Consider the following 25,575-nt stretch of genomic DNA (forward strand, 5'->3'; position numbering starts at 1 on the left):
TTCTCAGCACCCATGCAGACATTATTAATTGATGATGGAGCTTTTACTGCTAGGGTCAGATGCAGACTCTGTTTTGCAGCACAGCACTCTAGACAATCACTGCAATTTCTTTGAGGTCACATGCAAAATGATGCTAAGTTAAGCATCCTTTGTCTCACTCCTCTGTGGTTTCGAAAGTGGAGAATGCAGAGCATTTAGGAAGAGGAATTATTGCACAAGAAGATGGTCAGCTGGAATATATGACCTGGGGGGTCCCCCAAGTGGCCACAATATAAACATTCTTCAGCTTCAGCTAGGGTAAGACTAGCCCTGATTTTAAAATCACATCAGTCCTGGAGCAGAGTGGATCTTGTTCAGAAGTTACCCAAGAAGAACTCTGCTCTACAGGAGTTCCATTCCTTCAGGTTTTATAAGCTGGCCATGCTCAGGCTCTGCCCCAGACCTCTCCAATCTGCCCAATTTAATCAGAAATCCCAAGGAAGGAGTCTAGACATTGGTTTGTTAAAAATTGTTCCACGATTGATTTAAAATGCCCACTTGCGGTGGAGAACCAGTGTGCTACCTAGGGCGTTTGCTGATAACAGTGCCTCTGAAAAAGATGCCTTCTAAGGGTATTTACATGGAGGCTCTTGACAAATGAAAATCCTTAGCAAACCTCCAGAGACGTATGCATGATGGGATTTCAGGCCATAAAATCCCATGGCAATCCTTGGATTGCCCACATGAACAACCTTGCAGCGCTCACCTCCCCATGCCCAACTATACTGCAGATGTTAGATGGGAATACATCACACATAGTAATAAGCTTCTAAAGGCACAGTCTGTGAGGATACAAGTTATTGACAGGTATTTCCAGTAGCATTTGGCCATTTTTTTTCCTGTCTCTATTAGAAGCTGTTTCTCCCAGAGGGAGAAAATAATCAGATGCTTCATATTCACAAATTCCCATAAAGGACTTCCAAAATTGCTGCGTGCATTTCTTCTGGTGGTTTGCCCATAGCTACTCTCATAGCTAATGGTTTTGCTTGAAGAAAAGAACATCTTAAAGATTTCATGAAGAATAAGTTTTAGGAAACCGTATGGGATTTCTTTTTCTCTCTGGGGCAAAATTCACAGAGTTGCCATTCTTTTGTTTTGTTTTGTTTTATTAAATAAAAGTAAGCAGCTCACAAGATTTGTTCGCCTCCTCACCATGGATGCGTTCATCATTGCATGCACTCTCCCAGCCGTGGCTTCTCCTGTGCATGAACTAACAGGGTTGAGCAGCCACTAACAGAAAGTAATACAAACTTACAAAGCAACACAAAAATAGAGGAGCAGTGTCCACTGGTGGACTCCTTCTCTACTTGTCTTGGCCTTTGTATCCCTACCCTCCCACTAATGCCCTCTCAGGATAGCCTAATTCAATCTCTTATTCCAAATGCTCATAGTTGAAGTTGTTATTTATACTTCTTCTGTAATCTTGATTCTTGCCTCTTCACATAATTTCAATCCACCATCCACTGTCTTGCCCTTGTCCTTGAAATGCTTGAGCAAATGTTTTAGCTTGGAATTGATAAGCAGTAAAAACCCAAGGGCTTCCTCCTCTCCCCTGGCCCATACTAGGTGACAAACATTTACCAGCCCATAATATTGAAAGAGAGAGAGGTGTAAATTTTGAAGTGGAATCCAGAAACAAGGCTAAGGCAGTAAGATGTGCTGGTAGACCTCAGAGAAAGAAAATAGAGTAAATAATATTGAAATTAGTTTGCCTAAATATGAGATGGGATTTGTGTTAGGTTTTGATCTTTCATGACAGTAGGTGCCTGTTTCTATCCCAGGAGGATCTCAATAAAATTTCCTAAGGCTGGATTTCTACAGCCTCTGAGAGAAGTGACTTCCTACACCCATAAATGTTTATGTAGAGGCTGTAGGTCCTCACTGATTCTTGAAACCCACGTCTCCATTAGTTTGAAGATGCACGGGACAGTCCTGGGCTCTGGAGTCTAGGGGCAAATACCAGCTCTGACACCTACCACTTGGTATTGTGGGAGTTGAAAAAGTATCTCCACACAATTTTCAAGGAAATTATTCAAGGAAAGTATCCAAGAGCTGTGTGATTCTGGGGTTTGTGGTGCCTGGTCAGGGAACTTAAGTCTAATGCAGGACTCTGATAGATAAGAAAACATGCACATGGAGTAAAGCCCCCAATATGAAAAAACACAGGATTTTCCATGGACCCACACAAGCACTGGTCTTACGCCAGAGGCTAAGAAAAGTTTTTTAAAGACTCTTAATACTTGCCCAGAGTTAACAGAGCAAGAGACAAGGGCAGGGCCTTCTGGGAAGTCTGCACTTCAAATACCCAAAATCTGGATCTGTGGAACAAAATATAATTTTGCTCAGGGCTGGGATACTTAGCAGGCAAGAGTTGCTGAGTTAGCCTCTCAACGGGGCTGTGAAGCTTTATTCTCCTCATTGCTTAAGCACAAACTGTGGTGAAAGTATGAAGACTTCATTTCTTTGCAGAAAATGACCCTGAAAAGAAAGCCAACTGCTAATGCTTGCAGTGGCAATGAGGAGAAAGGGGTGATTCCTAGCCAGAAAATAGCTTTATAAATTACTTTGGTTCTATATTTATAGAACAATTCAGGGCCTATAGGGTTCAACTACATTTTCTAGTTATATTTACTACAACTAAGGTTGGAATTACATGCTACAGTGTATGCAAATTTGGGAAATGTACAATATTGTGCACATTTCTCGTAAATGACAAGGGTCTGCTGTAGTTCAAATCATTATAGCTGAAGTGTAAAGAAAATCATGCACTGAACCAAGCTTCAAACAGTGCAGTATGTTCTGGTGCATTATCCAGCCCCCCACCTAATATCACAGCTTCTATGATGGTTTGAGGCTCATGGTCATTGAGGGAAAAGCATCCATCAAGATTTCAAGGTCTAATGTGTCATGTCAATTTCTGGTTGGTGTCTCAAAGCTGGATGTTTAATGGGCTAATCACTTGATCCTGAGGACTGCAACTAGCTTCCAGTCCCAGCATTTGAGACCAATCCCACAGGATGTTGGATGTAGCAGACAGGGTCCTTGAGACTGAGATAGATTGTGGGTGAAGTTAACTTTTGAAGCTCAGTACAGAAGTAATCCACAGGACAGGGGTAAGAATATGTTAACACTGACAGACTCAGTGGTGACAGAAATATGGGCACTGCGTATCAATTTGGAGCGTAAAGTGAAATAGTCACCACCTCATGACTTTTGCTCCCATGTGCTCAGGGGCTGGACATCCAGTTGAGAGTTTTCTCTTGTTATGTAGGGTTGGGAGTGGGTCTAGTGTTTTTAACTCACCATCATTTCACTCTCAGAGTTCCTAGTCCAAGATGTTGAAAAATGATTTTTCAGAGGACTTGGAATGCTGGGTTACATAGCACCCTCTCCCGGTTATTAGCTGTTTATGGAATGATCCTCCTCTTTGGGGCACAAATGACTCTCCACTGCCTCGCATCCCTTGTAGTTTGTTGTGGAAATATAATCAAATTTCCCATAAATAAATGTGAGTATGAATGATACTTGTCAATCTAGGCATGGCCCATAAGATATCTTCCACAGGTGCACTCTGGTGCCATTTTTCTTCTGATGGTAGGTTGCCAACACTGCTGATGTCCTAGGAGAAGACAGAGTCATAAACCAGAGTCTCTGAATCACTGAGTAGATTAGAGGTATCTGTCAAGCAGGAAAATCCATTCTGGACTAATAATACCTGAGGAATAAATAGACTTCTCTTGTACTTGGACAGTAACACATCGGGTTGATTTCTGGCAGCCACCCTACAGTGCTGGTGATGTTCGATTGCTCTCTGGTCCATACTCGGACTTTCTGGGCCCTGCTCTGTACCCAGAGAGGCTATCTCTATAGACTGCATCCCCTGGACTCCTTTTCTCTCCAGCTTTTGGTTGACTTTAGCCAACAGGACTCATCAGCAGCAAACTAGAAGGTAAAAGTCCTAGAGAAAACAAGCAGAAAGGAGAACACAGGAGGAAGGTGTTAGCCTCATGCTCCCTATTGGTTTTTCTCAGGCAGCTACTCTAACACGGCTACAACTATGACCAAGTGCTGGTGACACGGATCCCTCCCATCCTCTATCAGATCAAGAGTATTAATGAATTCCCACTGTCACTAGATCTGGGTAACTTGGCATGTTTTATTTGTTCTATTAGCCCTGCTTAGACCTTTGTAAATAGGTCTTTCCTTAAAAATCTATTCAGTTAAATCATGTTAGTTATGATGTCTATTCTCTCTGGGACTCTGGCAGATAGAAATGCTATAATCCCCTCACTGCCTAACCATATCCATGCCTGGCTACCTCCCTCAACCCTCAATCCCTTATACTGCTGTTTTCCAGAGAAATACAAAATGAGAATGTTTTCCAGCCTATTCTCATGCTCACCATAAAAACTGTGGAAATAAAGGCCAGAGAAGGACACGTTCCCAAAAACATTCAGCATTTTAGGCATAGAACCAGGACTCTGGCAGAGAAGAAGTGAGCATTAAGGGGAGAACTGCCTAAAAAAGAACAGAGCTGGAACTAGAAACATCATAGTTTCTCTCCTACAGACACTTCTTTGTCTGGCTTCCAAGGAAGGGTCACCCAGGGGAAACATCCCCTGCCATCTGTTCTCATCTGGGTAGGAATTAGGTAGGTGTGTTGGCAAGAATTGCATTGGGACCCCCATCCCTGACCTAGGAACCTAGGCTTCCCATTGTGAATCCACAGGGTTTCCTCAGAGCCTCTGGCCCCTATACTGGCCTCCTGTGGAAGATGTACCTTAAATCAGTGTACAGAGTTGGCCAGATTCCTTCCCAAGAGTATTCCCTCCTTCACATTGTGGCAATAGAGACATTCCCTCCACCATCACCAATAAACTTCACAGATAGAATCTGCTTTGAGAAAACGTAACAGCTAACCCACAGCTATCATGGTTAGCTGGTGGGAGAGGAGGCAGGGATTTAAGGTCCCTTGCCCCGTTAGATAGCTGCAAGCAGATAGAAAAGCTTGGAATTGGGGTGGAAAACCTATTGTGTCATTCTCAAAGGAACTATGATTGCTTTTTCTCACTTGACTTTCCTCCTCACCAGCTTTGTATTCCAGGAGTTCTTGGGCAGGGGTGAGGAAATGTGGCCCCTTAGAGAGACTTGGCACACTGTATTCCTAGGGCCTTCTGTCCTGAAGACCCTATTTTCGAGTCCTGTTTCCCTGACATCTTCCAAATAGCACACAAAAGAAGTCCTGGGAGAAGGCACTATGCATTTTCTTGGGGCAGGTCTGAAATCCACGAGGGTTTATGTCTTCGACACCCACACCAGGGCCTGGCAGGCAATAGGTATTCACAGAATGTGCTCTTAATGATATCCAACAAATGCATTTGAGAATGCCCAAAACATCCGGAGGCAGGAGTTAATTTTAGCATATGTTTTCCTCCAACTGCGAATTCTAAAGTTTGCCTATCTTGAAGACCACATTTAGAAAACTTCTTAAAAAAATCAAATACCCTTTTACAGAAGATTTAATGCTATAATAAAATATATGTTCCATTGCATTTATAGGGATCAAAATGGCAATAATTTTTGTGGTGAGCTAAATTGTAAGAAATTATATTATACTTAATATGCTAAATAATTAGCCACCGGGCCAATCATCAACTATTTATTCTTATTTATATCTTTGAGGTGTCCCAATCCTGTGAATCCCCTGCATCCTTATTATGTTTCCAAATAATTCAATTCTGTGTGCCCCCCTTCCTGATCTCCTGCTTTGTCCCATAATCATCAGAATTTTTTGTTTCTGATTCTTCACCAGACTGAATCATTTCAGCTATAACAAAATTCAGCATATATATATATATATATATATATATATATATATTAAGGTTGTTGGATATACACACACACACATATATATATATATGTGCACACACACACACATATATAAACTCTCTTTCCTGACCTCTCAGCTCCTTCGAAACTTGAATCTAAACACCTAATCAAACAGATGTCCCCTCCATTAGCCCCGTCTTCTGCTGTGGTTTGCCGGTTTATCTTCCCTTCTCTCTGGAATAGTCCTTAAAAAGTATTCCAATCAAATCTCATCTCAAAGCTCAAATAATATTTTTCTAGCTGAATTTATAATAGATGACCTACTTTTCTAAGTAGAAGGGAGTGGGAGAATGAGAGAAAAAGAGAGAGAGGGGAGTGGTTTTGTTTTTGCTTTTGTTTTTTCTGTTTGGAAAGGATAATGAGATTTATCATATAATTTTAGAACCAAAATATAACTAAAAGATCAAAGAATCCAGGTTCTTATTAGATAAGGAAGCCAAGATTCAGAGAAGTTAAGTGGTTTACCCAAGCTCACGCAACAAGTTATTTAAAATGTAAGATTATACTAGGGTAGTGTAGCTCCCAATTGAGTCTTCATTCAGCCCTTTTGAAAGTCTATTTATCTAACACTTATTTGTTCAGGAACAACAAATTAAAATTATACTGTAGTAACTGGAGATATGAAACATTTAATATAGGATCCTGTCTTTGAAATGCATGCAGCCACCTACAACTAAATAAGGCAAAAGAGGGTGTTGCTTCAATTTATAAATGCTTTATAGTAATATCAACATTAAAATTCCCAGCAGGTATATAGTGTTTTATAGTTTTCAGAGTTCCTATAAATCCACTGGCTCCATGGTTTCATTTGACCTTGTGAGAGAGAAAATGGTTCTTTAATTTCTGTCTTGGTTATATCCTTTTGTACATCATTCTCATCTAGACCTTAAAGCAGTAATACTGACCATTCTGAAACTCTCCAGAAAGAGTTGTAAATGAGGCCATGCAAGTCCTCACTCTGATGTAATTTTGATCAACTTATTTCTCCCCTGGGAAAATTTAGAGGAAATCATGCTTTCCCAGACCTGATGCTTTCGTGCACTATTCTTGCTGTCTCAAGCTATGGTTCTCAAACTTCCATATCCATTGCATGCTGGTCTCCAACCTGAGAGTGTCTGATTCAGTAGGTCTGGGGAAAGCCTGAGAATTTGCATGTCTAGCAAGTTCCCTACTGCTGCTGCTGCTGCTGTGCATCTGGGCCTGAATTTTGAAAACTACCCAGCCTGTGTTGTTCATCTCATTCAGGAGAGATGAAGGGGCCGAGGCAGATTTTGCCGATGCTGTGCCTGGGCTGGCACAGTTCCTGGCAAAGAATAGGTTTCTTTCATGCAGAGATATGTGGCAAAGTGAAGAAGAATGTATTCAACAAGTGTACATTGAGGATTTAAGTTGTGTGAGGATCTGGGCCCAGAACACATTTGTTAAGAGTCAGGAAGAGGCTGGTTGGAGGGTGAGGTTAAATTGGTAAGGGATGTTGGCATAGATAGCTGCCAAAGAATGCTGTCATTGGGTCCTTCTGTCTTTGGATGGGTATGCCACTCGACCTCATGTGCCTGGGTTTCCAATTCTCTTTGACTCTGGGTTGGCCTTGTGACTTGCCTTGGTCAGTGAAATGTGGCAGGAGTGCCACTGAGCCACTTCTGGGCTTTGGTCTGGAAGAGGCTCCGCAGCATGTGCTATCACTCTGTGTATCAGACACCATTTAGGAAATCCAACTACCCAGAACCTTCCATGTTGTGAGGAAGCCCGGGACACTCTGTGGTGAGGCTACGTGGAGAAACAAAGACTCTGGACATGGAAGTGAAGCCTTCTTTGACTTTCTAGATCAGACCAGACATCAACATCAAGAAAACAAATGAGTAACTCTATCTGACACCACATAGATCCAGCCAATACCAGTGAATCAACAGAATTCTGGAAAAACAAAACAAAACAAAAACAAAACAAACAAACAAGAAAACAAAAACAGTAAAATATTGTTGCTTTAAGCCACTAGTTTTGGGGGCAGTTTGTTAAACAGTGAAAGATAATTAAAAGATATGGGGTGTTCCATAAGCTGTAATATCATCATCTGTCTCTGTATACTAATATTACACCATAAAACAACACCGTGGAACAGAATTGAATTCACACAGAATAAATGCAGTAAAAAGATAATGTAATCTCCAATACTCACCCATTCAACAAATAGTTAATAAGATATTCTACTTATAATAAGAGATAAAGGGATATAGTGCTTAAGAGATAAAGGGATATAACTCAAGAGTGAATAATATTAATACTAGTCATAGAAATAATTACCATAGTCGAAGCCTTACTAGGTACCATGCAGTGAGTTTTAAACAACAGTTTTCCCTCTTAATCCTCACAAAAAGCCATTACCCAGGAGTTTTTTTTTAATATATATTTATTTTTGAGAGAGATAGATCATGAGCAAGGGAGGGACAGAGACAGAGGGAGACACAGAATCCGAAGAAGGCTGGCTCCAGGCTCTGAGCTGTCAGCAGAGAGCCCAATGCAGAGTTTGAACCCATGAGCTGTGAGATCATGACCTGAGCTGAAGTCGGACACTTAACTGAGTCACCCAGGCACTACTACCTGGGAATTGTTAATCACAGTTTAATGCAAAGAAATCTGAGACCATCTATTAGGTAAACTAAAATAGTGACCTCAAGCACTGAAATATATTTTTTCATCTTCTGTAACTGTAGACATAGATCTTGCCCTATTTTTTAAGTCCACTATTTTGTATTTTGGGGTACATGGCACCTTACATGTGCCAACAAAAAATATTGACATGTATGTAGTGGTAAGAATGGGAGGGCAAATGTTTGACTCAAATAAGAGAAAAACGGGGTTAAAAAATGTTAAACACATTTCTCGACTCAGTAAATCTCAGAGGCTCTTTAAGGGTAATGATCTCTGTGAGTACTACATAACCTTTCTGGAAATGATTTGACCTTGAAATCCTTTCAGACCATCAATTAACATCACATTTAGATAGTGGTATTCCACAAAATACAGATTGGAAAATGCTGTTCTAGATAAAGGAATGAGGTGGTCAGTTGATTGACTTTTAACTGAAACAACTTCACTTGGGGGAAAAACAATCTGCCAATGTGGAGACACAGCCCACTTTAACATTGTTATTTAATTTTGCATGATATTTTTGTTGGCATATATTGTGTTTTTTAATTAAAAGAAACATTAAACCTGTGCAGATATAAATATTTAAAAAATCATTTCGGGTATGGCGGCCTGGGAAAAGGAGACCATGTTCTACACACAAGCCCGTGTTCTCAGGAGAATTTACAAATCCGGATTTTATTTTCCCTGTAGCCTATGCCATGTTAATTTCGACTTCCAGAGAAGACGTTCAGTTCAATGGTGTGAAATAAGACATGGCAGGTTAAAACAAACAAACAGCATGCATACCTCTTCCTGCCCATTGATAGAATCTCTTTTTGCTTGCATTCTGTTCTAGAAGTGGTTCTTCCTATCTGAGAGAATGGAAAAAGGTCTCCACTGTAGTGTGATAGAAAGAGAACACATGTTGTCCTGAGTAACGGGACAGAAGAGAGGACTCATCCTTGCGTGACAAGTAAAGCAAATGGCTTCTGTACAGAACAAATTTGGAAGACTCTTTCAGAATCAGCTAAAAACAAAATAGTTCTGGAGCTGAGTTTTAAATAGTTGTAAGTAGTGAGAAACAGAAATGAATTTGAGTCTGCATCAGAGGCCACCCTAAACTGAGTGCTATAAGCCCAATATAATAACGGGAGATAGGAAAGAAGTTGAAAAAAATTAAAAATCAGAAAGACTGAAACTGTTTCTATGAACTGCTTTTAAAGAAGAAATAAATATTTACATCAGAACACAATCTATATTATTTGGAGTATGTTCTTATATGTGATTGAGAAACCATAAATTATATAAATTTCTCATTTCCATATTATTAGCTGATTACACTCAACTAAGTCTTCTTAATGAAATCACAAAGTCCTTAATTTGCCTTTCTAAGTATTTTTATGGTCAGTGAAGACCTTTTCTAAAACTTGCAGTCAGGTTCTGGTGTCCAGTATATTCCTCTCTTTATAATGTTCTTTACTACATTGTATTTTCACCCGAGTGTACTTGACACTACAATGGCTCTCTTTTGGGCAATTGTGTCGGTGGAATATTCAAAGTGCTCTGTTGCTAAAGGGTAGTAAGGTAATAACTGAGACTATTGTTAGGTAGTACTATGAACTCAAAGAGACTGGTATCCAGATCTACTTGGGCTGCATATTTTATCCCCCTAACAATATTCACTTGCCCATCATATACTGTCATGAAACAGTATACAAAGAACATACAAGGAGACAGAAACAAAAAACATTTGACACACATACACACACAAAGACATAAACTTGGAGTAAATAAAATACCTTCAGTTGAACATACTTATTTAAAACCCCAACTTTATTTATTAAAAACGCCAGATTGTAATTTCTATATTTCACAGTGTCCACATGGAGACTCCGTCAATGATTAGGATTCAGGAACAATGTATCCTGTGTACAGAGCATGGACATTAGTGTCCAATGGACTCGTGTTTATAACCTGGTTTTGCCACTTTGCAAAGAAAACATTTGGGACAAAGTCAGTTGCCCCCATGCATATTTCATGTGTATCTCAATCCAAATCCCATAGGTCATGGTGATACCAATGTGCCACAACTAGCAATTCAAATTACTTTGTTTATACAGTGTTTTAGTATGAAATGATTTACAAAACATTCTTAAGAAATATTTCCCAGGGTGCCTAGGTGGCTCAGTCAGTTAAGCATCCAACCCGATTGGCTCAGGTCATGATCTGTTGGTTCATGGCATCAAGCCCATGACACCACAGAGCCTGCTTGGGATTCTCTCTCCCTTTCTCTCTGCACCTCCCCAGCTCCCACTATTTCTCTCAATATAAAGAAATAAACATTTAGGAAAAAATAAATATTTCCAATGCCATCAAAATATATTGATTTCTATTATTTGGGGTGATTTTTATAATTTAACTGCCATTCTCTAACAGTACAAAATAAGCGAAGTTTTTTTTCAGTACATTATGTGCTTTCTGGTGGGGAAAATAATATGAATATACATGTAGATGGAAACTGACAGTTAAATTATTTTTAGCTGAGGTATAATTTACAAATGATAAAATTCACCTTTTTGAAGTGTGCAGTTGGGGGCACCTGGGTGGCTTAGTCAGTTAAACATCCACCTTGGGCGCAGGTCATGATTTTGCAGTTCATGAGTTCAAGCTCCACATCAGACTTGCTGCTGTCAGTGCAGAGCCCATTTTAGATCCCTTGTCCCCCTCTCTCTGCCCCTTCCCCACTTGCATTCTCCCAAAAATAAATAAATATTTTTAAAAATTAAAAAAAAATAAAGTGTACAATTGGATAAGTCCTAAGTGAATGCAGTCATACAACCACCATTATGACCTAACTATAGAATAGTTTTATCATCCCCAAAAGCCCCTTCTACTTCTACTCCTGGCAACAAGTGATCTGTTTTCTGTCCCTCAGTTTTATCTTTTCTAGAGCATCATATATGAATGGAGTCATTCCATATGTAGTTGTTGCGTATGATTTGTTTCAGTTAATATAATACTTGGAAATCTATCCATGTTGTTGAAAGTATAACAGTTCATTTTTTTTATTGTTGAGGAATATCTCATTGTATGGACCACCACAACCTGTGTATCCATTCACTAGCTAGTGCACAGTTGGGTTGTATTCAATTTGGGGCTGTGATTAATAAAACTGTGAACATTTATGTCCAGATATTTGTGTGTACATGTGTTTTTATTGCTCACAGATAAATAAGTTGGATTGCTAGGTAGTATGGTAAGGGCATATTTAACTTTGAAAGAAATTGTCTATTTTCCAAAGTGAGACATTCAGTTGTCCCAAATCCTCACTAGTACTTAGTATTGCCAGTTTTTGCTTTTTGTTTAGCCATTTTAGGAAGTGTATAACAGTATCTCAATTAGTTTCAGCTTGTATTGTTTAGAGTAATGATTAGCATCTTTTTATATGCTTGTTGGCCCATTATATACATTCTTTGGTGAAGGGTCCATTCATATCTTTTGACATTTTAAAAATGTGTTAAATTAAATTAATTGATTGATTTCTGTTGAAGTATAATTAACACACAATGTTAAATTAGTATACAGCATGGTGATTCAACAATTCCATGCATAAGTCACCATCTGTCACCACACAACATTATCACAATATTACTATTTCTCTATGCAGACTTTTCATCTCCATGACTTATTTATTTTATAAATGGAAGTTTGTACCTCTTAATCTTCTTTATTTTTCCCATGTCCTCACCCCCCTCCCCTCTGGAAACCACCAGTTTGTTACCTGTATGAAGTGCCTGTTTGTTTTATTTGTTTGTTCATTTGTTTTGTAGATTTCACATGGAAGTGAAATCATATGGTGTCTGTCTTTCTGACTTATTTTCACTTAGCATAATACCCTCTAGGCCCATCCATATTTTCTTTTGCATTTATTAAATTGAGCCATTTGTCTTATTACTGATTTATAAAAAGTCTTTATATGATCTGGCTTCAAGTTTTTTTGTCTAACTATATGTTTGGCAAATACTTTCTCTCATGTGGAGCTTGTATTTCCATTTTCTTAATTGGCTTTTGAACAGAAGAGATGTACTTTTGACAATGTGCAACTTACCCTTATTTTTCTTTATGATACATGCTTTTTGTGTCCTTTCTAGAAATCTTTGCCTAAGCCAGCCACGTTAACAAAGATTTTCTCCTCTTTTTTTATCTAAAAGCTTTGTAGTTATAGGTTTTACATTTATGTCTATGATCCATTTCATGTTAGTTTTCTATATGGTGTGAGGTAAGAGCTGAACTTTATTTACTTATTTTGAATATGGATATTCAATTGTCCCTACATCATTTGCTGGAAATATTGTTGTCAGTGTTATTTTTTCCCACATTAAAATGCCTTGGCACTTATGCTGGAAATCAATTGACCATTTACATGTGGGTCTATCTGGACTCCACATTGTTCTCCATTACTCCAAATATCTGATCTTAAAACAGTACCACACTGTCCTGATTACTATTAACTTTTAGAGTGAATCTTTAAACCAACCAGGTGGTATAAATTCTCTAACTTTGTTGTGCTTCTTGTTTTTGATATTAGAAGTCCTTTGCATTTCTATATAAATTTTAGAAGTATCATCAATTTCTGCAAATATTGTGCTGGCATTTTGGTTGGGATTACATTGAGTCTGTAGGCCAGTTATAGCATAATAATATTGAGTCTTCTGATTCATGATTGTACAATGTACCTTCATTCATTTAGATCATCTAAGATTTTTCCTGGCAATGTTTTGTAGTGTTCAGTATATGTTCTTGCACACTATTTAATCTATTTATCTCTAAGTACTTCAAATTTTATTTCTATTGTGAATTACCCTAATGTTTTCATTTCTTTTTCCAATTGTTCACTGCACATATGTAGAATTTCAATTTATTTTTGTATACTGGCCTTTTATTCTGCAACCTTGCTGAAGTCACTTGCTATTTCTAGTAGCTTTTAATAGGTAACAAGATTTTCTATGTAGACTATAAGCAAAGGCAATTTTACTTTTTGCTTTCCAAACTGTATGCTGTTGTTATCATTCTTATTCTTCTTCTTATTATTATTAGCCTTATTGCACTCAGTTACTCTAGGCAAGTGACTTTTAAATGAATAAATTATAGACTTACTATTAGATTTTTGTACATATATAATCATGTTTTAAATTCATAATATCACACAGTAGATATTAGTATTACCCTTGTAAAGTGAAGAAATTGAGGTTCAGAAACGTTAGCATATCGGTAGTATTAACTCACATTAATCACATTTTATTTTATAAAAAGTTATTTATTCCTGGGTCAGATGTCTGGGTTAGTTGGTCTGACTCTTGGTTTCAGCTTAGGTCATGATCTCATTATTTTGTGAGTTTGAGCCTCATGTCAGGCTCTGTGCTGGCAAATCTTCTCTCCCTCTCTCTGGCCCTCCCCCATTCTCTCTCTCTCTCTTTTTTTTTCTCTCTCCCTCTCTCAAAAAAAAATAAATAAATAAACACTTAAAAATGCGTTCATGCACTTATTTAAAAATAAAGTTATTTATTCCCATTAAAGCACTATTCTATTTGACTCTATCATGACCCAAATTTAATTATCCCTCATGGTCTCTGAAATTTCCTTTCTCTCCTGTAGCATGAAAAGAGTCTCCTTTACTAGCAAACTTCCTTCTCACCTTCTTTTTTCCCCAGACACATAGACAGAGCACCTACAGTTACCACCCAGTTACCTCATAGGCACTGGGAACCAAAAAAATGCATGCTTGTTGCCCTCAAGTGTTTCAAGAACTAGTTTGGAAAGTGATTTTTGGAGGCATGAATGAAATGCAAGGAGTGCAGAGAGGTAGGTGCGTCTATAACTGCATAACCTGCTCAGAAAGAATCTCCACATAAAGGAAAAGGTGCGAAAGGTAGAAAAATCTCATTTTTTGTTGTGTTGCAAGAAAGGGCAAGGTGTTAGGCAGTGAGTGACAAGAAATATGTTTGGAAAGTGTCATGATCCCAACAGGAAAGTGGAAATGAAATGCTCTAGGTGTTTCAAATAGAAATAATTTAATGCAAAGAATTAGTTGCTGAGGGCTGGTAGGATTAGAATGCCATATAGAGAACAGTGAGGGAATCCTCAATTTAGAAACAGCAAGCATGCCCTCATAATCTAGGGTTGGAGGGGCTTAACAAGGAGATGGCACCCGGCAGGGTTAAAACCCAAGGCCATCCACAGGAGCTAAAACCATGGCAGAGACTACCTAGTGGCAGTTGGAAACTTTCCATAAATGGCTTCTAGGGATCCTGGTGGAAGCAGAGGAAAAAATCACATAGACATAGCCTCTCTCTTCACTTCTTCTCTCTTCAAATGTTCCGTTGTTATCTCCTATTGAATGAATACAGCAGGGAGCCAGAGGGCAAGAGCTGCCAGCAAATGAAGTTTCCTGTGACACAGGAACAGAAGGATGTGGAAATAATATAAGAGAAAACAGGCACATGATATCTCAGAGGGATTCACGGGGGCCAGACAAAGAAGGGCAGGAGGAGAATCTTGGAAGTCAGTGACCTGGCTGGACTGTCATCTTCTCTGCTGCCTACTGTTCTCTGTCTGCTTTTCCCAGCTGCTGAGGACACAGGTGCTCAAATTCAAGGTATCAAATAAGATTGCAAAAAAAAGTGTATTATAAGATTCATATCATTGGATAGATAGACTTTGATATATAACATACACCAAAATATAATGCTTCCCCCAAAATACAATAAAACTTCAATTAGAATTTCAATAATTTATGGAAACACTGAATAAAAGTACTCGAAACATTATATGAAAGTAGAAAGTCTTGAGAATAGATGAGGACCTTTTGAAAGTTCCTTTGAATTTTGCATTGCTCCTACAGAAAATCAGTACTACAGAGCTACTGGAATTATATGCCTGTGGTTTGGCCTATGAGTACACGAATAGATCCGTGAGCTATAAGAGAGAATAAGGTAGCAGATTACCTTGTATGTCAGAATGTTATAAATGGCAAAGATGGCATTTTAATTCAATGACAAAGGATGGATTATTTAGTAAGTGGTACAGGCGCAGCTGTCTATCCATCTGGAAGAATATAAAGCTGGACTTCCTTTTTACATCATGTTAAAAATAACACAAAATGTATTAAAGACTTAAATGTAAAAACTGCAAGAAAATTTGAGTCTATGGACGTTCTCAAGGCAGAGTATATATGAATCTACTTGAATTTATATAAAAAATAATATATGTGGTAAGAGATAAGTCAAAACACAAAAGACAGCATAAATATTTGGGAAAGTATTTGCAATGAACAAAATATGTATATGCCCATTATTAATAATAGACAAATATCTTTTACAGATTTACAAGAATAAAACAAATTATGGAAGTAAAAAATGTGCATAGATTTAAAAGATTTAGATAAGACTACTTACACAGGAGCAAATCCCAATGGTCAAATGTGAATAGATGCTCAAAAACAATAGTTATAGTGAAATGCAAATTAAAGTAACAATGAATATTTCTTTATATTTATCAATCTAGCATTTTTTTTTCTTTTTAAAAGGTCTGATTATACTTACTGGAGGCTGATAGGTGAGGAATAGGGCACCCACACATTGCTATAGTAATCCTACCACTTTTGAGGTATAGTTTGTAAGACTGTAAAAATTAAAAATGCAGATTCCCTTTGACTCAGAGAATACAGCTTTGAAAACCTGTCCTGTAGAAATAAAAACTACGGTGCAAAAAGGACTCTGTCAGCAGAGAATATTTGAATAAAATATTGTATATCTATAGCATGAAGGTTAAGACACCATCAAAAAGGATAAATTAGAATCATACCATTTGACTTGGAAGGATTTCTAGAATATTAAGAAAAAAGTATGCATAAGATGTCATTTCTATGGAATAAACGATGATACTGGGCAGAAGAAGAATCCTGTGTGTGTATATATGTATATAAAACATTATATAAATACATAGAAACTATGGAAGACTATATTAATTTGATTATTTTTAGCCTATAAATTTGGTTTATTGACAAAGTAGGTCTTCTGGTGAAGACTAGAAGGAGAGTAAATAAGTAGGCAAGCATAAAGTTTGAAGAAAACAATTAAAGCTGTACTTGTCCCCCTATTACAAGATGATCATGGTACGAGATGATCATGGTAATATAGTTATGTGAAATTGTGTGTGTATGTATAAACATATACACATATATCTATGCAGATATTTACATACATATATATACACACATGCAGATATATTTACATATAAGTATCTACATATATGTGCACATATATACATGCATATGTCTACATATATATGTTTGATCATTAAGACAAACAAAAATTGGTGAATAAACAGCACAGCTTGAGGGCCTTTCTCCTTGTTAAGAACTGAATTTAGCAGGTCTGCCTATCACCTTTGTCTTGGTGGTGGTACCATGGTGACTTTTTGCTGCATGTGTGATGTGTTAAGCCAGCGAGCCTACTCCTGCAGTTTATGTGGCTCTTTCTAAACAAGCGATGGGATTAATTAGGATGTATGACACTGTTTATCTTTATCATTTATTTTAGTTTGTGGTTTTCCTAAGTGATTACTCTAAAGCTTAGTCAATTACTTTTCTCTTTCCCTTGGGTTTCCCTGGAATAGAAGTTATCTGCATCCATTTCAAAAGCACCAAGAAAGTAGAAGTCAGCTTGCTTAGGCCTTAGTTTTTTTCATCTGTGAAATGAGGATAATGATACTTTCTTTGTCCCTGTCTCAAAGGGATGTGATGACAATGAATAAGATAATTGACTGGATATCAGGTCCCAGTAAAGATGTACCATGTAAATACAGCCTCTGCTCACATCATGTGCCTTTCACTTTTGTAAGAGTTTAATGGAAGGAAACCTATTCACCAGAGCTGTTACAATTAAGCAGAAGGTGATGGAAGTAAATTCACTTATTTATAGACTGATAATCAACTATTTTGCAACAAGGCTTTGGGGTCTTGGAAAACAGATTAAATCTCAAGAGACATTTTAGTAGTCTGTCCAAAAACAAGCAAAGCAAAGAAAACTCTAGAAACCAATTGCTCTTCATTTTAATAGCCTCAGGTTGTAATTCCAGGGCCTCATTTTCTGTTGATGCAATCATTTTCTGCCTTCCAGTTCTCTGGGATATAGCCTATTCTCTGATTTCATCAAAGCAATCCTTTTAAAACTCTAAACAATCTTCTAAAACACAAATCTCAAAGCCCATGCTGAACACCCTTAACCAGTTCTTCTTTTCCTTCCAGACAAAATCCAAGTGCATTTATATGGTATCAGGCTGTCCTCCATGACTGGATTCCTTCCCATTTTTCAAGCCATGTTTTCATGACCATTTCCCTGGCTGTTGTTCCCAGCCATCTATAGATAGGGATGGGGAAATGGCCTGTCACTCTCAGTGCCCAGACACTAACTGGACTGTCCCTATTAGACCCCCACCCATGGCTTCATCACTGATGCAACTGGGACATTGATCAGCCTCACGTGGCTTGGGGCGTTATAGACTGTCCCAAGCATACTGGGCAAGGCAATGGGTAAATGGAAGTATACTGAAAGTGCCTAATCATACAAAGTGAGAGAGGGAACATACAAGAGAGAGGGAACAAGGGATAGAGTCTGAAAATAGAGAGCTAGGAGGTTTGGAGACAAAAGGGTGTGGTGGAGGGTGTCCCTCAGGATCACTGCATAGTCTCCACCTGGCTTAACATTTACTTTCATTTTTTTTTTCCCTTGGAGCAAGCATTATCCCCATCAGTGCCCTCTGTTTCCAAAAGTTCTTCTTGGGACCAACAGTGCACCTCACCTGGTGTTTAGAGTCCATGAGTCTTAACAATGAATAAGTTAACGTTAGGGGCGCCTGGGTGGCGCAGTCGGTTAAGCGTCCGACTTCAGCCAGGTCACGATCTCGCGGTCCGTGAGTTCGAGCCCCGCGTCAGGCTCTGGGCCGATGGCTCGGAGCCTGGAGCCTGCTTCCGATTCTGTGTCTCCCTCATCTCTCTGCCCCTCCCCCGTTCATGCTCTGTCTCTCTCTGTCCCAAAAATAAATAAAAAAAAAAAAAAAACGTTGAAAAAAAAAATTAAAAAAAAAAAAAAAAAAAAAAGTTAACGTTAGCCCCAAATCCAAATGGAAATGGATGTATGCATGTGAGGCAAAGTTATAAGCCATGGCTAAACTGACCAAGAGTGAACTTAAACCAGTAGTATGCTGGCAAAGCCTTACCAGCTTTGGCTGTCAGAGGGGGAGCCCTGATTTGTAGTATCTGAAGATGGCCATGGTGTAAATTCCTTATTATAGCCAATTTTAAGATACCGATGCTTTACAAAAATGACTGTCAAAATTCCTGATCCCTACCATCAATATTACTCAGAGACAGCACACCCTACGAGAAAAGGAGCTTCCAGAACAGTCTTCTGATAATCAGAGCTGGGAACTGTGAAATTAAAGAGCCAAATCAATAAGAACAGACCAAGACTGGAGCCAAAAACAACCCAAATCTGTGGGTAGCAGGGTGGAGTGTACTCTGGAAGGGAAGGACTGATGTGATCTTCGATGAGGCAAAATTGAGGCATACGAGGAGACTTCCTGAAGATGTGTCACCTGCAGTCATGAAACGGCTGCCGCTCAGGTTTCTTTGTCACTCCCACAGCCACTAAGTATTGGGGGGTTACTCTCTGATGGCTCTCTAACACAATATATTAAATATCCCCTCTCTCAGTCCTCACAAACATCCTGGAATCATTCTGCCCACTTTGCAGGCAGTAGACCTGAGGCTCAGAGAGCTCACGTAACTCTCTGCAGCACCCATGCTTACAAACACCTTCTGAGTATGTTGGGAGACCTGGATGCCTGTGTATACCTCTGGGGCTTATTTCAGTCAGTGAGCCATTTAGGATTTGCTTCACTCCCAGAACTTCAAATGAGTAACTGTTGTCCATTTTACAATAATCTGTATTCAATCAGTATTTTCTGAATGAATTGATTTTATAATTTCTGTTCCACATTTATTCATTTTTGAGAGACAGAGGATGAAGGGGGGAGTGGCAGAGAGGGAGGGAGACACAGAATTTGAAGCAGGCTCCAGGCCCTGAGCTGTCAGCACAGAGCCCTATGCAGGGCTCGAACCCACAGGCTGCGAGACCATCACCTGAGTCAAAGTTGGGTGCTTAGCCACCCAGGCCCCCCCTGAAGGAATGAATTTTAGATAACATTTTCAGTCAACCACAGAGAATAACAGCCATCTACTGTAAAAGTCACCCCCACTTCCCTGCTGAATTGAAATTAGGGAGATGAGCTAGGTGACAATCACTGTTCCTTTCGATGCTGAAATTGTAACTTTTTGTTCTTATGATGTCTGCCACTTTTTAAGCCCCTACATGTACAAGCTGCTTAGATATTTCACCTTGCTTCATCTGCAGGAATTGTTTTTAAGTTTATTTATTTATTTATTTATTTTGAGAGAGAGAGAATGCACGCACAAGCAGCATAAGGGCAGAGAGAGAGAGGGAGAGAGAGAATCCCAAGCAGGCTCCGTGCTGTCAGTGTAGAGCCAGACTGAGGGCTCAAACTCATGAACCATGAGATCATGACCTGAGTTGAAATCGAGAGTCAAATGCATTACAGACTGAACCACCCAGGCACCCCACCTGCAGGAGAATTTTGGAAGAAACAAAGTGTCATCGCCACCATACAGCTGAGAAAGAGAAGCTCACACAGTTTAAGTGACTTGCCCAATTTCACACAATTTATAAGTGACAAAGTCGATATCCACACCCAGGTCTGTCCCCATCTTCCTTCTTGATGACATAAGCTCCCTAATTTCTTGTCTCTGCCATTCCCCGGCCTTGAGTGAAGCCCTGTGGCTTCCTCCTGCCTTACCGTGACAGGAAGCACATGTGTACAAATAACAGCACTGTGGGCAAAGCCATTTTTTTTCCACGTGAACTCTGCTGCTTTCAACACACTTAAATCCAAAATCCTGAATCCAAATATGTGACACTCAGCACAATAGTCACCTCTGGCCAACTGCACTCCAAGTACAAAGCTATTCAATAAATGCTGATCAGAAAGTTCAGGGAGTTATGACATGGCATGACCCCCCAGACCCCACGCTGCAGCTTTAATCATAATTGGATCTTGTCTAAAATCCCTCTGTTCGTCTGTACGAACATATAGGATTTTAATCACAAATTTTCAGCGCTCCATCTTATTATGAAAGGGAAAAATCCCTGGCAATGCTGTTAATTGACCTTAATCTAATGTGATGTGTAATACACTCAGCTGGATCCTCAGGCACTCTAGAAATAGAACAGTAAAACACCTCTTAAATCTAAATTATATTTGAAATAGCAGATTAGATTATTCCCAGCGTCCTCAAACAAACTGTAGCCTGCTGAAATTTATCTTGTGCTTTCCAAACAAGGCAGAGACTCCAGCCTGACAAACTGAATGCTTTATGAGTTCATCTACCTTGAAAGTCACACCAGTGTCTTCCTAATGGACCACCTGGCTGATTCCTGCAAGGGGATGTGTGGTCTGGCACGAGGACACTGACCCATATCTGTACTGGCTCTGAGGTCAGGCTGACCTGGAAGGATCAGGTCATGTGTTTCAGACACAGACAGACTGGGACTCATTGCTAGTGTGGCATTTCCCAGCCCTGTGACCTTGGGTAAGTGGCTTAGCATTGCTGAAGCACAGGAGTCTTCATTTGTAAAGTACGGACAACCCTATGTGGTGCCTTAGAGCTTTGTAATGTTTAGGGCTTGCTGTGCTGTTTAGGGAGAATGTGTGGAAACCACATAGCTCATAGCAAACCTCGATAAATTTGGAGAGGGTTAATATTGTTAGTGTTTTTACAAAATGGGACTGAGGATTTTAGAAAAGCCTACCCACAGCCATAGGAAATGGCTGAAAGTTGATGACGTGACCATGGGCAATCAACTTTTCTTCCTCTTTTGTTTTTAATTAACAGTTTATTTGTGGTTAATATAGTTGAGTATACGGGTATGAGAAATAAAATTGAGGCATCTCAGATGTCTCATTTAGCCATTACTCAGTTTTCCCCATCAGGAATGTCCTGCAAAATTCAATCAGAATGCTTCAACCAGGACATCAGCATTGTCACAGTCAAGATAAAGAACAATTCCATCAACACACCAACATTTGCACTCCCCTGTTGTTATTAACCCCTGGGAACCACTAATCTGTTCTCAATGTCTACAATTTTGTTTTTTAAAACATTTATATAAATGGAGCTATACAGTATGTAGGCGTTTGGGATGGGCTTTTCGCGTGCATTCTCTGGAGACTGATCCAGGTTGTTCTGTGTATCATAGTTCCTTCCTTTCTATTGCTGTGTGGTATTCCATGATGTGGATGGACCATAATTTGTTTAAGTGTCTACTTATTAAAGCACAGTTGGGTTTTCTCCAGTTTTTGGCTATTTTGAGTAAAGTTACTATGAACATTTTTGCATAGGCTTTTGGGTGGATATAGTTTAATTCCTTTCGGATAAATGACCAAGTTCACAATTGCTGGGACATACGGCAGTTGTGTGTTTAGTTGTAAAAGAAACTACCAAACATTTCCAGACTGGCTGAGCCATTCCTACTCCCATTCAAAACGCATGAGTAATCTATGTTGTCCACATCCTCTCTAGCATTTGGTATTGGCACTGTTTGCTTTAGCCATTCTGGTAGGTGTGTAATGTTATCTGATTTGGGTTTTAATAAGCATTTTCCCTGATGCCCAAAGAGGTTGAACACTTCTTTATTTGCTTATTTGCCATCTGTACAGCCTTTTTTGTGAGATGTCTGTTCATGTCTTTTGCCCATTATCGGACTGGATTATTTGAATTTTTACTGTTTAGTTTAAGGTTTGTATGCTATATTCTGTATGGGCCCCTTGTCAGATATGCCATGTGTAAATATTTCCCTCCAGTGTGCACCTTCTCTTTTCATCCCCTGGTCAGGGTTGTTCACAGAGCAAAAGCTTTTAACTTGATATTTCCAATTTTATAAATTTTCATTTAAGGAATGTGTGTTTGGTGTCAAGGCTAAGAATTCTTTGCTTCAGCCTAGATACTAAAGATTGTCTCCTGGGTTTTGTCTAAAAGTTACATAAAGTTAAATTTTATATTTAGGTCCATAATCCACCTTTAGTTAATTTTTGTATAAGGTATGATATTTAAGTTAAGGTTCACTTCTGGGCCATGTATGTCTATTGTTTCAGCACCATTTTTTGTAAAGAGAATTCTTCCATTGGTTCCTTTAGCACCTTTATCCAAAACCAGTGGGATGTATTTGTGTGGGCCTATTTCTGGTTCTTTATTCAGTTTGACTGATCTATGTGCCTGTCTCTCGACCAATACCACACTTTTGATCATTTTAGCTATAGGGTAGGCCTTAATGTTGGGTGGACCAATTCTTTCCACTTTATTGTCCTTTCGTGACTTTTTTTTAAAGCTATCTAAGGTTTTTGTTCTTACATATCAATTTTAGGATAAGCTTGTCTATGTCTACAAAATTACTTCCTGGGATTTTCAAAGGAAGTAGATTAAACATACAAATCAATTCAAAAATAGTTGACATCTTTACTATGTTGCGTCTTCCAATCCATGAACATGTTATGTGTCTCCATTTATTTAGGTCTTCTTTGATTTTTTTCAACAGGATTTTGTCATTTTCAGTGTACTGATCATCAGCATGTTTTACTAAGTGTGTATCTAGGCACTTCATCTTCATTGGAGTTATTATAAATGATACTGTGTTTTTAATTTTGGTTTCCACACATTCATTGTTAGTATATAGAAGTAAAACTGATTATTTTGTGTTGACCTTGTATTCTGTGACCTTGCTAAACTCACTTATTAGCTCTAGGCATTTTTTGTAGATTCTTTAGGATTTTCTACATGAACAGTCATATCATCTGTAAATAGGATGATGCAGCAAAAATGGTAGTTGCTGAGAAAAACACTTAATACCCATTTCTTTTTTTTTTTTTTTTTTTTTTAATTTTTTTTTTCAACGTTTTTTATTTATTTTTGGGACAGAGAGAGACAGAGCATGAACGGGGGAGGGGCAGAGAGAGAGGGAGACACAGAATCGGAAACAGGCTCCAGGCTCCGAGCCATCGGCCCAGAGCCTGACGCGGGGCTCGAACTCACGGACTGCGAGATCGTGACCTGGCTGAAGTCGGACGCTTAACCGACTGCGCCACCCAGGCGCCCCTTTAATACCCATTTCTTACTTGTAGATCTATCTTTACATACTTCAGACTCTAAGATGTGCCTCTTTCCCTAGGCTCAGTCATGAGCAGCACATAGGAGCTTTCAAAACTCAACCTCATTAATCTCTGTATGTAGAAGAGAGTAGCCCAGATTTGTTTTCCCACTGATGTGTATTATGTCACACAGGACATTTCCACCACAGATAGGTAGAATTAACTACAGTCAGTTTGATATCTAAGTAGTTTTAGAAAAACATTCTGACATTTACATAATAGAAATACAAAAGAAGTCCACCTTATAGACTTACTGTGAATGCCAAATGACAAAAAAACGTATAAGAAATCTTTTTCCATGTTATTAAAATATCTGATAGCAATTGTGTCCAGCTCAAATTGTCTCTAGCCATGAATTTTCAAATCTACAACCTCTGCATTCTCAACAGCAGGACACAGGGAAAGGGATAAATTTCTTGTGTGACTAGAGAAGCCAGAATCTTTAAGACTCTCTCAATGGCAACCAAACAAAAACATTTCTTAATATGTCAGGATCTCTGCAAAGACCTTGTTATCTTCAAATTTACATACATAGTGGTAGTGTTTGAGGATTGGGTAAATCAACATAAAGAAATTATATTGAATCAAGTAACCATATTTTTTTCCCACTCCCTGGGGACCTTTCAAGTAAGCATTAAACTGAATGAAGACACCATAAAGCGTATAAAATATATTTTAGGGATGCCTGAGTGGTTTAGTTGGTTAAGTGCCAGACTCTTGATTTTGGCTTTGGTAGTGATATCACAATTCATAGGATCCATCCCTGTGTCAGCTCTGCACTGACAGCACAGACCCTGCTTGGAATTCTCTCTTCCTTTCTCTCTCTGTCCTTCCCCCACTCATGCTCTCTCTTGCTCTCTCTCTCAAAATAAACCTTTAAAAAAAGATTTTAACAAACATAAGCCTTCTAGAGACACCTTTTTTATCTAACAAATCCACTGAAATCCTGAAATCCAAAGGCAAATTATGTTATAAGCAACTGGAGGTTTTCAAAAAGCAGTTTCTGAGACCATACTTGACACGTCCTCCTCTCCCCTACATCTATTATATTCTTATTTGTTAAGTATTGAATGTTGTCATGGGATCTTCATTTTAAACTAATTCCTAGGCATCTCTGCTTCACAGGCACACAGGCACACCTGATAATGGCTAGTCAAATCAACATGAGGTTCCCAGGGTGAGAATTTTACAAGATAAGTCTAGTGTTCTTCGAAGTGAGGATGAAATCCAGGGCACATAGTGGTCTGGGGACGAGTACAGGGAGGGCACCAGGTCCTGTTGGAATGTCTCAAAACAGAATATGGAGGGAACCAAGCAATATTCCCCTTCTCTGTAGAATCAGAATGTTCAACAGTCTCCCAGTCTGACCCTCCATTAAAAAAAAAAAAAAAGCCTGTCTGTGCAGTGACTTCTCTGTTTCCATTCCCAAAACTGCCTCTAAAGACAAAGCTGTAAAATGAGAGGTTTCAGGTCTGACCCTCTGTTGAAATTAATTATCTTGGACAAGTGTTCCATATAATAAGTCACAAATAATTTATTAAACTCAAAAGGCAAATAACTTAAAAAGACAAAGACAGAAAGTTGAATTTATTATTATAGCCACCAAAAAAATCTCATCTCTTCTTTGTGAACACCATATTTTCTGTGTAAGAAAAAGACATATCGCATATGCATGAAAAT

General features: G+C 38.8%; 1 long non-coding RNA gene across 2 annotated transcripts in view; it reads right to left on the reverse strand.

The window, feature by feature from the left end:
• Positions 1 to 1,079: 1,079 nt before the first annotated feature.
• LOC131503861 (uncharacterized) overlaps positions 1,080 to 25,575 on the reverse strand; it is a 34,710-nt gene continuing 10,214 nt past the window's right edge. The window contains exons 3-5 of one of the 2 annotated variants that reach the window (XR_009257661.1): positions 3,755 to 3,997; positions 3,343 to 3,658; positions 1,080 to 1,269 (exon numbers count right to left, since the gene is read on the reverse strand). This is a non-coding gene — a long non-coding RNA (uncharacterized LOC131503861). Of the gene's footprint in view, positions 1,270 to 2,818; positions 3,659 to 3,754; positions 3,998 to 25,575 lie in introns of those variants that run through there. The other variant, XR_009257662.1, reaches the window with a different exon arrangement.

Source organism: Neofelis nebulosa, chromosome 2 (genome assembly GCF_028018385.1).
Source record: "Neofelis nebulosa isolate mNeoNeb1 chromosome 2, mNeoNeb1.pri, whole genome shotgun sequence".
In the NCBI taxonomy this organism is placed as follows: domain Eukaryota; kingdom Metazoa; phylum Chordata; class Mammalia; order Carnivora; family Felidae; genus Neofelis; species Neofelis nebulosa.